Source organism: Oncorhynchus kisutch, linkage group LG16 (genome assembly GCF_002021735.2).
Source record: "Oncorhynchus kisutch isolate 150728-3 linkage group LG16, Okis_V2, whole genome shotgun sequence".
In the NCBI taxonomy this organism is placed as follows: Eukaryota; Metazoa; Chordata; class Actinopteri; order Salmoniformes; family Salmonidae; genus Oncorhynchus; species Oncorhynchus kisutch.
Genome location: NC_034189.2, coordinates 37,074,189 through 37,091,100, shown reverse-complemented (window position 1 = coordinate 37,091,100; position 16,912 = coordinate 37,074,189). Strand labels below are relative to the sequence as shown.

General features: G+C 42.9%; 1 protein-coding gene and 1 long non-coding RNA gene across 5 annotated transcripts in view; one reads left to right on the top strand and one right to left on the bottom strand.

Moving 5' to 3' along the window:
* The window catches only part of raph1b (Ras association (RalGDS/AF-6) and pleckstrin homology domains 1b), an 80,510-nt gene extending 71,845 nt beyond the window's left edge, over positions 1 to 8,665 (bottom strand). For all 4 annotated transcript variants that reach the window (XM_031792315.1, XM_031792316.1, XM_031792317.1 and 1 more), the window contains exon 1: positions 7,191 to 8,665. The gene's annotated coding sequence lies outside the window, so the exon portion shown is untranslated. The remainder of the gene's footprint in view (positions 1 to 7,190) is intronic.
* Positions 8,666 to 12,978: 4,313 nt separating this feature from the next.
* LOC116353991 (uncharacterized) lies at positions 12,979 to 16,597 on the top strand. Its single transcript, XR_004203437.1, has 2 exons — positions 12,979 to 13,294; positions 16,310 to 16,597. It is a non-coding gene; the product is annotated as an uncharacterized LOC116353991 (long non-coding RNA).
* The last annotated feature ends 315 nt before the right edge of the window (positions 16,598 to 16,912 follow it).

Below are 16,912 nucleotides of genomic sequence, written 5' to 3'. Positions count from 1 at the left end.
AGATTTCGGTATGTTATTTCAGGCGAAAAGTGGAAAAAAAAGGGGGGTCACATCCTTAAGATTAAGGGACTGCAACTCTCAGAGACTCGACCATAACAATAGGCATAGAAGACATCAGCAAGCAACTGATTACTGACAACCATGGAGCAGTGTTTTAGTACTGCACTTGACAAAAGCACTGATTTAAGTGAAATTGCCAAATTGCGTGTTTGGGTCCACTTCCCTCAAAATGAGTCATTCAGAGAGTTACTTTTATGTTTACTGCCCCTTCAGGTACAAACACGAGAGGATATTCTATTTTTTTCTAATAATATTGACTGGTCAAATCTGGCATCTATGTGCACTTCCGGCACCCCAAACATACGAGGGAAAGAGAAAGGACTCAATGAACATTGTGAAACAAAAACAGAGAAACAGACTGACCAATGCACACCTGGATTGCCTCACAAGGATAGCAACAGACTATACATTTAATTCAGTCAGGGAGCAGAAGGGACATCTTCACTCATCCAACTACTGAGGTAACCCTTAATATGGGTCAAATACATGTGAGGTAGCCTATTTAATGTGTGTATGTATATATTTGTGAAGTGCTGGAAAACAAAACAATTGCATGTGCTCTATTGCTCTGAAATTGCTCTCAAAAGATATTGAAAGAAAACTTACAACAATCTGTGCGGCCCTCTGACAAAGTGGCCCCCTTACAAAAAATAGTAACTGCCCTAGATAGACACTTGTGGAGATCTGTGAGGACTGGATAGGAGTACGCAATAACAACAAAAATTCAATCTAGACTATTTCAAGGTGGAACTACTAGAAGTTCTTTCAGAACTCTAAAGGTGAACAGGAGGTAGGGGTCAATTTAAGATTGCATACGTCTTTGTTGTGATATGCACAACACTTCACTTATGCGCTTCCTTCCATTATTTTCCCTGTTCTTTTGGCATGACAGTGAAATCTCTGTCAAAGGTGAAACCACAACTCCTGCTGCTTGCTGTCCTTGTAAATGTAAACAGCGTTCACAAGAAAACCATGAAACCACCTAGTGATAGTTGGTTGTTATCATCTGGCCCGTAACTTAGGTGTATTCACCTAGAACCAAAGCAAACAGTCCCAAATGGGGAGGGACCTACCTGTATGTGTCCAATATAGGTGATAGGACTTCACTGCCTATAGAAAGGTTACTGCTCTGTCCCCAAACACAGAGATTAGGGCAGTTTCGGTGTTTCCGTGACTCACTTCCGGCGCCGACAGAGATGGCCGCCTCGCTTCGCGTTCCTAGGAAACTATGCATTTTTTTTTTTTACATGTTATTTCTTACATTGGTACCCCAGGTCATCTTAGGTTTCATTACATACAGTCGAGAAGAACTACTGAACATAAGAGCAGCGTCAACTCACCATCAGTACGACCAAGAATATGACTTTCGCGAAGCGGACCCTGTGTTCTGCCTTTCACCCAGGACAACGGAATGGATCCCAGCCGGCGACCCCAAAAATGACTTCGAAAAAGGGGAAAACGAAGCGGTCTTCTGGTCAGACTCCGGAGACGGGCACATCGTGCACCACTCCCTAGCATTCTCCCCGCCAATGTCCAGTCTCTTGACAACAAAGTTGATGAAATCCGAGCAAGGGTAGCATTCCAGAGGGACATCAGAGACTGTAACATTCTTTGCTTCACGGAAACATGGCTCACTGGAGAGACGCTATCGGAGACGGTGCAGCCAGCTGGTTTCTCCACGCATCGTGCCGACAGAAACAAACATCTTTCTGGTAAGAAGAGGGGCGGGGGCGTATGCTTTATGGTTAACGGGACGTGGTGTGACCAAAACAACATAAAGGAACTCAAGTCCTTCTGTTCACCTGATTTAGAATTCCTCACAATCAAATGTAGACCGCATTATCTACCAAGGGAATTCTCTTCGATTATAATCACAGCCGTATATATTCCCCCCAAGCAGACACATCGATGGCTCTGAACTAACTTTATTTGACTCTTTGCAAACTGGAATCCATATATCCGGAGGCTGCATTCATTGTAGCTGGGGATTTTAACAAGGCTAATCTGAAAACAAGACTCCCTAAATTTTATCAGCATATCGATTGCGCAACCAGGGCCGGAAAAACCTTGGATCATTGCTATTCCAACTTCCGCGACGCATAAAAGGCCCTGCCCTCCTTTCGGAAAAGCTGACCACGACTCCATTTTGTTGATCCCTGCCTACAGACAGAAACTAAAACAAGAAGCTCCCGCGCTGAGGTCTGTTCAACGCTGGTCCGACCAATCTGATTCCACACTCCAAGACTGCTTCCATCACGTGGACTGGGATATGTTCCGTATTGCGTCAGACGACAACATAGACGAATACGCTGATTCGGTGTGCGAGTTCATTAGAACGTGCGTTGAAGATGTCGTTCCCATAGCAACGATTAAAACATTCCCAAACCAGAAATCGTGGATTGACGGCAGCATTCGCGTGAAACTGAAAGCGCGAACCACTGCTTTTAATCAGGGCAAGGTGACTGGAAACATGACCGAATACAAACAGTGTAACTATTCCCTCCGCAAGGCAATCAAACAAGCTAAGCGTCAGTAGAGACAAAGTAGAATCTCAATTCAACGGCTCAGACACAAGAGGTATGTGGCAGGGTCTACAGTCAATCACGGATTACAAAAAGAAAACCAGCACTGTCACGGTTCAGGATGTCTTGCTCCCAGGCAGACTAAATAACTTTTTTGCCCGCTTTGAGGACAATACAGTGCCACTGACACTGCCCGCAACTAAAACATGCGGACTCTCCTTCACTGCAGCCGACATGAGGAAAACATTTAAACGTGTCAACCCTCGCAAGGCTGCAGGCCCAGACGGCATCCCCAGCCGCGCCCTCAGAGCATGCGCAGACCAGCTGGCTGGTGTGTTTACGGACATATTCAATCAATCCCTATCCCAGTCTGTTGTTCCCACATGCTTCAAGAGGGCCACCATTGTTCCTGTTCCCAAGAAAGCTAAGGTAACTGAGCTAGCACTCACTTCCGTCATCATGAAGTGCTTTGAGAGACTAGTCAAGGACCATATCACCTCCACCCTACCTGACACCCTAGACCCACTCCAATTTGCTTACCGCCCAAATAGGTCCACAGACGATGCAATCTCAACCACACTGCCCTAACCCATCTGGACAAGAGGAATATCTATGTGAGAATGCTGTTCATCGACTACAGCTCGGCATTTAACACCATAGTGCCCTCCAAGCTCGTCATCAAGCTCGAGACCCTGGGTCTCGACCCCGCCCTGTGCAACTGGGTACTGGACTTCCTGACGGGCCGCCCCCAGGTGGTGAGGGTAGGCAACAACATCTCCACCCCGCTGATCCTCAACACTGGGGCCCCACAAGGGTGCGTTCTGAGCCCTCTCCTGTACTCCCTGTTCACCCACGACTGCGTGGCCACGCACGCCTCCAACTCAAATCATCAAGTTTGCGGACGACACAACAGTGGTAGGCTTGATTACCAACAACGACGAGACGGCCTACAGGGAGGAGGTGAGGGCCCTCGGAGTGTGGTGTCAGGAAAATAACCTCACACTCAACGTCAACAAAACTAAGGAGATGATTGTGGACTTCAGGAAACAGCAGAGGGAACACCCCCATATCCACATCGATGGAACAGTAGTGGAGAGGGTAGTAAGTTTTAAGTTCCTCGGCGTACACATCACAGACAAACTGAATTGGTCCACCCACACAGACAGCATCGTGAAGAAGGCGCAGCAGCGCCTCTTCAACCTCAGGAGGCTGAAGAAATTCGGCTTGTCACCAAAAGCACTCACAAACTTGTACAGATGCACAATCGAGAGCATCCTGTCGGGCTGTATCACCGCCTGGTATGGCAACTGCTCCGCCCACAACCGTAAGGCTCTCCAGAGGGTAGTGAGGTCTGCACAACGCATCACCGGGGGAAAACTACCTGCCCTCCGAGACACCTACACCACCCGATGTCACAGGAAGGCCATAAAGATCATCAAGGACAGCAACCACCCGAGCCACTGCCTGTTCACCCCCGCTATCATCCAGAAGGCGAGGTCAGTACAGGTGCATCAAAGCTGGGACCGAGAGACTGAAAAACAGCTTCTATCTCAAGGCCATCAGACTGTTAAACAGCCACCAGTAACATTGAGTGGCTGCTGCCAACACACTGACTCAACTCCAGCCACTTTAATAATGGGAATTGATGGGAAATGTAAAAATATATCACTAGCCACTTTAAGCAATGCTACCTAATATAATGTTTACATACCCTACATTATTCATCTCATATGTATACGTATATACTGTACTCTATATCATCTACTGCATCCTTATGTAATACATGTATCACTAGCCACTTTAACTATGCCACTTTGTTTACATACTCATCTCATATGTATATACTGCACTCAATACCATCTACTGTATCTTGACTATGCCGCTCTGTACCATCACTCATTCATATATCTTTATGTACATATTCTTTATCCCCTTACACTTGTGTCTATAAGGTAGTAGTTTTGGAATTGTTAGCTAGATTACTTGTTGGTTATTACTGCATTGTCGGAACTAGAAGCACAAGCATTTCGCTACACTCGCACTAACATCTGCTAACCATGTGTATGTGACAAATAACATTTGATTTGGGGAGGCTACATTACATGCTTGCCTAAAAAAAATACCATATGGTCATAAAATGTTGGACAGATAGAAAGGTGTCATAAGTTCTCGTCAGCTTCACTCAGTAGGCCTCGTTTCACTAGCAATCTTACAGCGTGCCAGCAGTGCTTGTGCCCCCTCACAAGAGGAGCTCATCAAAAAGAAACCTATGCCTTCCAAGCCCTACTAGAGTAACAAATGCCCACCCAACACATGTTTGTGTTGATATTTTAGCAGGTATTGGGAACCTGGGTATATATGGCATCCAGAGAGAGGCCTTGCACTCTGCTCCTCTTTGCAAAATAAGCTATGAACTCTACATTCAACGAAGGGTCATTAACTTTACAGTGTGAATGTCTGTCTGAAGCTATGAGCAGAGAAACCCAGTCACACTCTCAATTCGGTGTTTGTCTTAGGGTCTATTGCCAGAGTCTACTTAGCCAAGAAACACTCGTATACATACAGTACCAGTCAATGACACACCTACTCATTCCAAGGTTTTCCTTTATTTGTACTATATTCTACATTGTGAAGACATCAAAACTATGAAATAACACATATGGAATTATGTAGTCACCAAAAAGGTGCTAAACAAATCGAAATCCCTGTGTGCTAGCTAACAAAAATAAATGAAATATCACATTTACAGACCCTAAACTCAGTACTTCGTTGAAGCACCTTTGGCAGCGATTACCATCTTGAGTCTTCTGAGGGATATGACGCTACAACCTTGGCACACCTGTATTGGGGAGTTTCTCCCATTCTCAGATCCTCTCAAGCTCTGTCAGGTTGGATGGGGAGCGTCGCTGCACAGCTATTTTCAGGTCTCTCCAGGGATGTTAGATCGGGTTCAAGTCAGATCGAAGAACATTCAAGGACATTCAGAGACTTATGCCGAAGCCACTCCTGCGTTGTCTTGGCTGTGTGCTTAGGGTCTTTGTCCTGTTGGAAGGTGAACCTTCACCCCAGTCTGAGGTCCTGAGTGCTGACACCACCATGCTTCACCGTAGGGACGGTGCCAGGTTTCCTCCAGACTTGACGCTTGGCATTCAAGCCTTCAGAAAGTATTCAGACCCCTTGACTTAACTACTTTTTGCTACGTTACAGCCTAATGCTAAAATGGATTAAATAGGTTTTTACTAGGTGGCTAACGTTAGGTAACTGGCTAACGTTAACCCCTAGAGCTAAGTTAAATGGCTAGGGTTAGCTAAAAGGTTTAGGCTTAGCTAACATGCCAAGTAGCTAAACATGTAAGTAGTTGCTAATTGTCCATGATGAGATTTGTGCACCACCTTAGGGTGGCTAGACGTTCACGTTATATGTCCAGGACTGGGAGACAATATATCCACAGGGAAAGTATAATTACATCAACTTTTCATAGTGCTGTTAGTGCTTTCAGATTTCTATCACCTGAAGCATGTGCAGAACCATGTAAACATGTGCACGAACTCAGCAAGTGTGCATGTATTTTTATCTACTGATCCTGCTTCAGGTGATATAAATCGGAATGCACTACCAATGTTTTGAAAAGTTAATGTAATTATACTTTCCTGCGGATGTATCATCTCACATTCCTACCACCGAAAGGGCCAGCCACAAGAACCGGTAAATGTATGTTAATATATAATTGTATTAAACATTCTGGCTTGGAGAAATCGTGAGAGCAACTTCCCGGATTCAAACGCTCATTTCTGCCAGACATATAATTTAATGCAATTCAATCTCACGTATCCAAAGAACATACAAATTTGGTGTCCCAAATGTACGTTTACTATTATGTCTAGTCCGAGACCAGTCAGAACAGGGTGGGGACACTGGCAGCAATATCGCTGTTCAACGAGACACTAGGCCTATCATAATATGTCGCTGAAAATGGCATGACATTGCGTAGTAGGCTGTTCTCCGTTACACAAATCGACTTTGATGAGAGACGACGATGTCAAGCAAATTTGCATGAAAACATTTTACCCATCCTAGACAATCATCAACTGACATTCATGAGTAATTCACACAGACAGTGCTACTTTGTATCCCCGGCCTGTTCATAAAAAAAACATTCACTAGTATGACGACCTAACAACAGTTGTCCAGTAATCTTTTTCAATAGGTCATGGTCAGCCCGTGGTGTTCCCTAATCTGGCCAGCCACACACACCCTTTATCAATGGCCGCATAAGAGCACCGCAAAAGCATAACTCTCAAACATACCACTAGTTTTGACATCATAGACTTTATAAAAAGGTAAATGTTTAACTAAAAACATAGCCATATTTCAAATGTGAGGTCCTATACAACAAACTACCCTTCCTCCACAAACAATTCACACCCAGCAGGCTATCAATTCCCGTCTCTCGGCCCTTTTTTCATGGAGAGGCTACAATAAGGATAATCTAGGATGGTACACCATAACACGTGGTATTTTTTGTTCAGTAGATTGTTAGTTTTTAATCAATAAATAAATCCCAAACACATCTATAGGTGAGAATAGCTGATTTCACAACCCACTTACAGTCAAACTGGGATTTAACAGCGGCTCCTCTTCTGTATTCCCACCAATGGTTGATGAAAACCAAACGCAGTAATCACGGTATTTGTTCCAAAAACTTAATGGTCCAAATAACACGCTTCTGTGAAACAGTTGAAATAATTGTAGTGCCCGTTGTCCTCATCTTTTTTTAACTAACCGCTCGTCGTGCAAATACATACATATTCCCATCCTCATTCTCTTTCCCAGGATTGTTGCGCGAGGCACGCCAAGCGTCTCCTGTTTCCTGTCCAGCCCAGAATTAGGCTCGACTAATCAACAGCGCTATCCTGGGAGTGAGCAAGCACCTCTCCAACCCAGTGTACTGGTGTGCAACTGCAGCACGCAAATAGGGGCGTTCCTGCATGTGGGCATTTCTGCATCTGCAGGAACATACCTCTCGAGCATCCCATTGGTTCCTTCACGACCCCTCTCGAGCATCCCATTGGTTTCTGCATGACTGCCCTCCCCAACCCCCCTTGTATACCCATTGGTTCCTGTATGAAGGCCCCCCTCCAAGCTTGGTTATGTCGTGTGGCGCTTTCGAATGTGGTTCAAAATGGAAATATGTTTTTTTCGACCTAGTTTACCGGAGTCCTCTTTGCTAACTGGACATTGTCCTTCTCTCCTCATCGTGAATAGAACTGCAGGAAGCCGTACAGCAGGCGGGAGCGACACCGTGTTCTAGCTAACACACGGTTTCGCACCCTCCTCCCGCCAGCTGTGTACCCAAGAAAACCATGGCTGACAGGCGGGATACTGTCTACCGGTCGCCCCTGCCACCCGCTAGCACTGCAGGCGCGAGCCACGCCGTGGCTTGTGCTAGCTAATATGCGGTGTCAAGTCAGCACACCTTGTTGCGTACCAGAGAAAACCGTACCCAAAAGGCGGGGGCGAAAGATACATCTACCGGTGTCGCCCCCGCCTATCGCTAGCTTCGCCGGGAGGCGGAGGCAACACCGTGTACTGGAATCCTTATTAGGACTACGCTAGCACACACTGTCCTTCGCTCCCGCCTGCCGAACACCTGCCCTTTGTCATTAACAGAACTTCTGGAAAACAGTGCCCGAGAGGCGAGGGCGAAGGACACTCCACCTGCGCCCCCCCCCCTTTTTGAAGGACCTCTGATTAAAAAAAATGGAATTTAGTCGGGGTCTCAGCTTACTCATTTGCCACCCATTATTTCTACTTTGCATATTCTTCCACTGCAAATCTACCATTCCAGTGTTTTACTTGCTATATTGTATTTACTTTTTTTGCCTTTACCTCCCTTATCTCACCTCATTTGCTCACATCGTATAGACTTATTTTTCTACTGTATTATTGACTGTATGTTTGTTTTACTCCATGTGTAACTGTGTTGTATGTGTCGAACTGCTTTGCTTTATCTTGGCCAGGTCGCAATTGTAAATGAGAACTTGTTCTCAACTTGCTTACCTAGTTAAATAAAGGTTAAATAAAATAAACTGTTGCGAGTTAGAATAGTAGAGTATAAGGTACAATTTCGAAATTTGGTTGTGCATCAGCAGTTCTATTATGTCAGTCAATTAGCCCATGTCAGCTGACATTATTTTTTATTGCCAAGTTAGCTGGCTGCAAAACTATCTAAACTTGTTATCATGGTCAAATTACCCCCATTGATTTTGTTGGCCAGTCTCACTCAGATATCATTCAACTTAATTTCTCTCCACTCTATGGCAGACTTAAGTGGAATTCTACTAAATTAACTCTAACTGTAAACATTGTCTCCTGTTTTATGGAGTGAAGTTGCACCCTTCTCAACCAGACTGCTGATGAAGCCAATGCCATGTACCATGTTGTTTTGCAAATGCATATGGACTGATTCATTATTATCAAACCTCATTCATTATCCTGTCAAATTCAAATATATTTTTTTTGCAAATTCTTTCTAATCTCTTACTTGAATTCCACACATAGAAAAAAGATTTACCATTTGTTGGTGTTTCTATTCTACCAACCCCAGACCCTTGTACAGTTCACATTTTATTGGTCACATACACATTTGTAGCAGATGGTATTGCGGGTGTAGCGAAATGCTTGTAAAAAAAAGAAGTTATTTCCAGCTGTATGTAATAACACAAAAAAATGTCTGGGCCAGTAATGTAAGAAATAACACACACAAAAAAACTAAATACTGCAAAGTTGCTTAGGAGCTAAAAGCAGAGCTGCGATTTCTGTCGTTGCCATCTAACCCAGTTGTAGGATACTGCAAGTTAATTATCACCGTTGACCATTACCTAATTAGGCTAAATCTGAAAGTGGTAACCCAGTAAAGTGGCAATGGTGTACAAAGGACTTATGTGATAATATATATAAGTGCTTGAAAAATCATTTGTCAAAAGTGTGTTTAAATGTGTCATACAAATATAATTATCAACAGCAGAGATACATCTAAACGAATTATGCCACCTAGTGGACAATATTGCCATGACATTTTTTTAGTTCCTTCTCCCTGGCTCTGGGCCAGAGAGAAACATTTGTTGAGCTGAATACTTGAATCTGGGTGTGTCAGGCTGCATTTAATAGTAAAAAAATCTGAATTGGACTGCCTAACTGGTCTTTTGACAAATCAGATTTGAAAAATCTAATTAAAAACACAATTGGTCAAAAGACCAATAAGTTGAAAAAATATCAGAATTGGGCTGCCTGTCTAAACACAGTCTGACAGTGATGTGCAAGCACCAGTTGGCTCTGGTTTTGATACAATCAGCATTTTCAATCTGTGATGTTTTGACCCATCACTGGCCTTTACCATTGCTCTCTCCTCTCTGACATGTCAGTCCCTCAGTGTTTCAGAGAAAGAGATGAGAAGATATTAGGCTTTGTTCAATAGCATCTTTCACAAAACGGAACATTCTACTGGCTGTTCTGATCGGAACCATCCATGCTGTCAAAGAAGGCTATGAAAAGCAGAAGTGATGTGAGCTGTGTTCAAATACCCATAGTAACATACTGTATACTGCATACTTAATGAGTATATACACTACAAGTTAATTGTAGTATGCTGTAAACAAACGGTATCCTTTCAGTTAAGTGTACTAGCACTTCACCTGTCTACCGGAAGTTGATGCTGTTGCTATGCAACTTCTTGCTAGCTAGTTAGCATAGCAAAAAAAAATACTAGCACGACATCGTATGACTTTATTAACACTGTCCATTGAGAATGCACAATGGCTATACCACTTAGCTAAGCTAAGAATGACATGAATGATCAAGTCAAAACATTGGGTAGTTAGTTAGTATATAGTTAATATACTGGCAATTTCAATGTATTAGTAGCCAACTAACGTTAGGGGAAAGGGGGATACCTAGTCAGTTGTACAACTGGACGGTAGCTAGCTAACATACCGGTACATACAAGCAACTGCTGTAATGATGTGCTATGCGGTTCATAAGGCTAGTGAAGCTAATTGTCATACAACATGTAATGTAACTTATTTGAAAATACATTACTTTATTATATTGCTTAACATTTGTCATAATTTGTTAAAGCAATTAATTTGTATCTGCTCTTGACAGACTTCGGCTGCATATTTTCTGCCATTTTCTTCAAATCTGAAAATGCTGTGAAGTCACGCCCACTTCTGAATAATTGCATTATGGACCCCAAAAGCACAGAAATATTGTCCACTGATTGTATACTTCGCATTTTTGCAAATGTAGTACGACGTCTGGGAACTTTTGGCATATTAACGATATCCATACTATGACCAATAAGCATACTACATACTCAATTTACATCACAAATAGTGCTGTTAGTATTCGAACACAGCTATGGTCTAGACCAGGGTTATTCAACTCTTACCCTACAAGGTCCAGAGCCTGCTGGTTATCTGTTTGCCCTGATAATTATTTACACCCACCTGGTGTCCCTGGTCTAGATCAGTCCCTGATTAGAGGGGAGTAATGAAAACTTGCTTCAAGGTCCAGAGTTGAGTTTAAGGGGTCTAGAGCAGGCCTTTCCAAGTCTGTTTCTTGAGAGCTACAACGCTGAAGGTTTTTGTCCAGATTCAGCTTAATAACCGGCTAATAATTAGAATCAGGTGTGCTAGACTAGGGTTGGAGTGAAAACCTTACAGAACTGTCGCTCACCAGGAACTGGTCTAGAGAGTAGCTCTCTGACCCTGGTCAAGAGAGAAGACCATGATTAGTTGAATAAAAAATGACTCCTCTATATTCTAAATCTATGCCTGCAGCACTTCAGCCTTGATCTGATTGACAGTATATAGAAAAGCACAATCATAGAACATATAAATTGGTAAATAGAAAAGCACAAGTATAACATTTCCATCACATTCCATACTCTTATCACTTATCACTGATAATAATCATTACATTTTAATGTAAGCATTTAGATTTTAGCTTCTATATCATAATATTCTTTAAAATCCTGTAACCTGTCTCCTTCCCTTCATCGACACTGATTGAAGTGGATTTAACAAGTGACATTAATAAGGGACCATAGCTTTCACCTTGTCAGTCTATGTCATGGGAAAGAGCAGGTGTTTGTGATCTTTTGTATACTCAGTATATGACAGGCACTAATTTGCAATATAGCCTATGTCGTTGGCTTCGCTTTTATAACATACAAGGCTTAAGCAGACAGACAAGAAGAAGCACAGTGTGACCGCAGAGAAGATGCTGAGACAGATAGACAGCACAAGAGGGAGGCAAATAAAATGACTAGAGCAGAGGCACAGTTATAGTGATGAGTTAGTTGTATCTCCAGTGGTGTTTTTACACATTGTATTTGTTTTAAATATGAGCTGGTTCAAATAGAGGAGGAGGGACATGTCCCGCCAGTCACTAGAATAGAAATGGTTGAGAAATGCTGAACTGTACTGCCAATGTTATTTGTCAGCACCTCTGCCTGTGACTATGTAGGGTGTGTGGAGATGGGGTGTGTATATGGCTTGTGGCCCGCCTGGGGGTTGTGAGTTGGCTCTTGTTGATAAAATGCCAGGGCCGAATTCTTGTCCCAGTGTGTGTGTGTGTGTGTGTGTGTGTGTGTGTGTGTGTGTGTGTGTGTGTGTGTGTGTGTGTGTGTGTGTGTGTGTGTGTGTGTGTGTGTGTGTATGTTCGTTCGTGCTGGGAGAAGCTCTGCGTTTGGTGTTCATGTAGGTACTCTGGGAAGACTCCACTCTCTTTAGTCTCATGATGAGCATGATGCTTGCAACCCCAGGACTGTGGGTTCTATTCCCGCTGGGACCACCCATACCAAAAATGTATGTATACAGGACTCTCTGTGTGTGTGTGTGTGTGTGTGTGTATAGCTGTAGTGTGCAGGATACCAGTAAATCTCTCCGCTCCCCCCAAACAACCTATAACACACTACATTTCTAATGAAGACACCTGTATGATATGAAGTGTTTCTGGATAATGCGTTCACTGGAAAGTTCTTGCACAGAAAAAGCATGACAACCAGGAAATGTTGGCCTATACTGTGACCACAACGAGATGAATTACACCCCTGTCTCTGGGATAATATCAGCGTTTTCCTGACTGTCTGTCGCAGTCAGCAACAGAGAAACCCGGGTGGGTCTCTGCGAGTTTTACCACAAGCAGTGAAATATGATATAGAGGAGAAAATCAAACATGAGTAATGTGATACGAGGTTCCAAGCCCATCAAAGGTCACACACCAGTAGAGGGCAGAAACTTCTTATGAAGTTCAGAGTGCACTGCCACAGAGTGTGTTTTTTTCCCTCAAAAGTCTGTGCAGTCTGTCACCCTGTTAGATGTGCAGCAGAGAGTGTTGCTTACAGTTGACGAGGGACAGATTGTTGGTCACAGTGAAGTGACAGGGAAGGATGTTGTGAGATGTACGCTGTCATCGTGTGACGAGCATGTGTTGAGTGATGTCTAGGTAGAGCAGAGCAGTCAATGTCTCGTTCTGTTTGGCATACCGTGTATCGTCACATTTACGCTGATTGTTGTGCACTGTAAAGGGATATCAGGGGAGCTTCAGTTCCACAACTTTCAAGATGAACGTTTACTGGATACCCACAATCCTCCTCTCCCTCTGCCTCTCCAGTGCTGCCAACATGATAAGCTCCCACAACTGTAAAGGTAAGATCTGAGTCTGTTTAGGAGGGTGCAGTGTTATATTGTGAGTATTCAGAGTATTGTGTAGAACAGATATAAATGTCTGTCAGGTAGAATAAGGAATCGTTTCAGCTCTAATTGTTAAATTTCTATCTGAATGTTTCACCATTGGACTTTGTCATTAACGTTCATCTATATTCTCAGTATCAACAAATGTCACATCAGGCAGGATCCATAGCACTACCAGAACATTCTGATAACTGGAACAAAAGCAAAAGGTTGACCAATCAAAGGGTTGCAGATCATTCAAGATTGTAATGCTTGCAAAGCTGCATGGTTTTTCAGGTGGGGATGCTAGTTGAAGTTGTTTGGATCTCTCCAATGCATTACTCAAACTACTGTAGTTAAACCCCTATTACAGATGTGGATATGCTTTAACATCTATACTGCAGCTATATTATGAACAGAATAAGCAGGTGTATGTAATGCATTGAATTGGCTGTTTCCTCATTTTGATAGGACTTTGCAGAAATGAATGGGCAGGGGTGACAGGGATGAAACTAAGTGACTCACGTTTTCTATTCCACACAGTTCTGTGACTGCATCTCTCCACCACTTTATGATATCTCTTTCTTTCTCTGAACATGTTCAATGTGTGGGTTAAAATACTATGAAATTACAAATCATGAAATATGAATAATCCAGATTTGGGGCTAGGTAAAATATAGTGTACTGCAGGATTCAGCCTCAGAAGCTATTTCCTTTGTGTGTGTTTTTTACATTTCCTACACAAGTCACAAGAATGTCCTGACAACATAGGAAAACCAGATAATGTCCTGAATTTGTTAAAATGCTATTTTAGGCTTAAGGAGTTAGGGTAAATTGGATTTTGAATGGGAATACATTTTTACTCCCTAAAAAGTCTAGAAATTTCACATAAAAAAAGCTGTGTGTGCACATGATCAAAGTGAAAAGCAATCTGAATCTTTTGAATCCCCTTGAGATTGCTGCCTGTTGCTTCATTGTTTGCTAGAGATGTCAGTTTTTTTACATTCGGTTGTGAATTCAACATGAAATCCCCCCCCCCCCCAAAGGTTAGGTTGAAAAAAAAAAATAATGCTCTTATGATCAGCAACACATTGCTCAGCAACACATTCAACGTCATCACTGTGTAAGGGCTATTATACAAGCTATTTGACCATGAAGGAGAGTGATGGAGTGCTGCATCAGATGACCAATCACCCGACCCCAACCCAATTGAGATGGCTTGGGATGAGTTGGACCTCAGAGTGAAGGAAAAGCAGCTCACAAGTGCTCAGCATATGTGAGAACTCCTTCAAGTCTGTTGGTAAAGCATTCCTCATGAAGCTGGTTGAGAGAATGCTAAGAATGTTCAAAGCTGTCATCAAGTCAAAGGGTGGTTACTTTGTTTAACACTTTTTTGGTTACTACATGATACTATATATGTTATTTCATAGTTTTGATGTCTTCACTATTATTGTACAATGTAGAAAATGGTAAAAATAAAGAAAAACCGTTGAATGAGTGTCCCGATGTGTCCAGTCTTTTGATTGGTACTGTATATAAAATGACGAGTTGATATATCAAATGACGGAAGATTCAACATTTTGTGCTTTTCAGTAAAACCGAATTCTTGCCACCAACAAATGTTGAATATTTGTGGCATACAATCATCGCAGCTCTGCAGATTTTGTTGTGAGGATACAGAATCAATAAACCATTTGTGCTGCCGGTTTCTGGTGTCAGTTTCAGGAATGGCTGAAAAGCATAACATTAATCTAAAATTGACCCTAGAAATGCATTGTTGGGAAATTTGGAGAGACCTGGCCAGTCAATTACTAACATACTCATACTCTTAGTAAAAGTATTTATCTTCAACTCACAATCTATCGATTCTATTCGATAGATTCAAAATTCTATGTTAAACATCCCAGCATAGTTGAAAGATACATTGCGTATAGAAATACGAAGAGGGTGTCCAGCAGAGATAGATGTGTCTCCTGACCCCTCCTGTCTCAGCCTCCAGTATTTATGCTGCAGTAGTTTATGTGTCGGGGGGCTGGGGTCAGTTTGTTATATCTGGAGTACTTCTCCTGTCCTATTCGGTGTCCTGTGTGAATCTAAGTGTGCGTTCTCTAATTCTCTCCTTCTCTCTTTCTTTCTCTCTCTCGGAGGACCTGAGCCCTAGGACCATGCCCCAGGACTACCTGACATGATGACTCCTTGCTGTCCCCAGTCCACCTGGCCATGCTGCTGTTCCAGTTTCAACTGACCTGAGCCCTAGGACCATGCCCCAGGACTACCTGACATGATGACTCCTTGCTGTCCCCAGTCTACCTGGCCATGCTGCTGCTCCAGTTTCAACTTCCACCTGACTGTGCTGCTGCTCTAGTTTCAACTGTTCTGCCTTATTATTATTCGACCATGCTGGTCATTTATGAACATTGAACATCTTGACCATGTTCTGTTATAATCTCCACCCGGCACAGCCAGAAGAGGACTGGCCACCCCACATAGCCTGGTTCCTCTCTAGGTTTCTTCCTAGGTATTGGCCTTTCTAGGGAGTTTTTCCTAGCCACCGTGCTTCTCCACCTGCATTGCTTGCTGTTTGGGGTTTTAGGCTGGGTTTCTGTACAGCACTTTGAGATATCAGCTGATGTACGAAGGGCTATATAAATAAATTTGATTTGATTTGATTTGATGGGATGGGCTGAGGGAAATTGAGGGTTGGGATGTGGAACTGGAGATAAGTGGGAGAGAAGTTGGGGGTTCAAGCTGGGTGGGACAGTTAAAGATAAAAGTCAAAAACAAAGTCAAAATAAGCACAAAATACAAGTTTAAATAACACAAAAAAAGTCAAATAATGCAATATAGTATTATGTATTTAAAACATAAGTGATGCATGGAGACAGTTTTATGCAACTACAACTACCACTGCATACATATACAGAGCTCACCCTACTCGCTCTCCACCTCTTTCTGTGTGTTTGATCCTCAGTTCAGACAGAGTGTTCCCAGAGCGACTACATGAGCACCAAACCCAGAGCTCCACTCAGGGGGCCTAGGAAGAAGCAGGGGGTCCAGCATCCAATCCGAATGGGACGATACTGACCACAGTCATCCTCAGATCACAATCCTTCTCATACAAACGCTAAACGAGAATTGAGCCTTAATTTGCCTTTGAGAGCTGACTGCTGAAACACACCAAGTTCTTTAAGTAAGCCTGTTCTTTTAGTCACGTGGTATACATCTAATTGTACAACTGATTGTGTGTAAATAAAGATTGAGTTATCTTATAAATGTGAATCAAATAATTATAGTCTGATGTAATATGATCTTCTGGGAAACTATTGAGAATGGACTCTTGAAGTTGTGGGCAGAATACCCCCAACAACAACAAATAATACGAAATGAATGTTCATCTCTCATATCCCCATGCATACGGTAGTCAACGCGCACACACAAACACACACACAGACAGGTTAAGCGTATAGACACAGGGACACCCTCAGTGATATGTGGTGCGCGTGTGGCGTAGCTAGATGAAGACCCTAGTGAATGGGTCTCACATGAAACAGTGGTTTCCAAATACGAGGGGACTAAACCACATGCTCTCTCTCT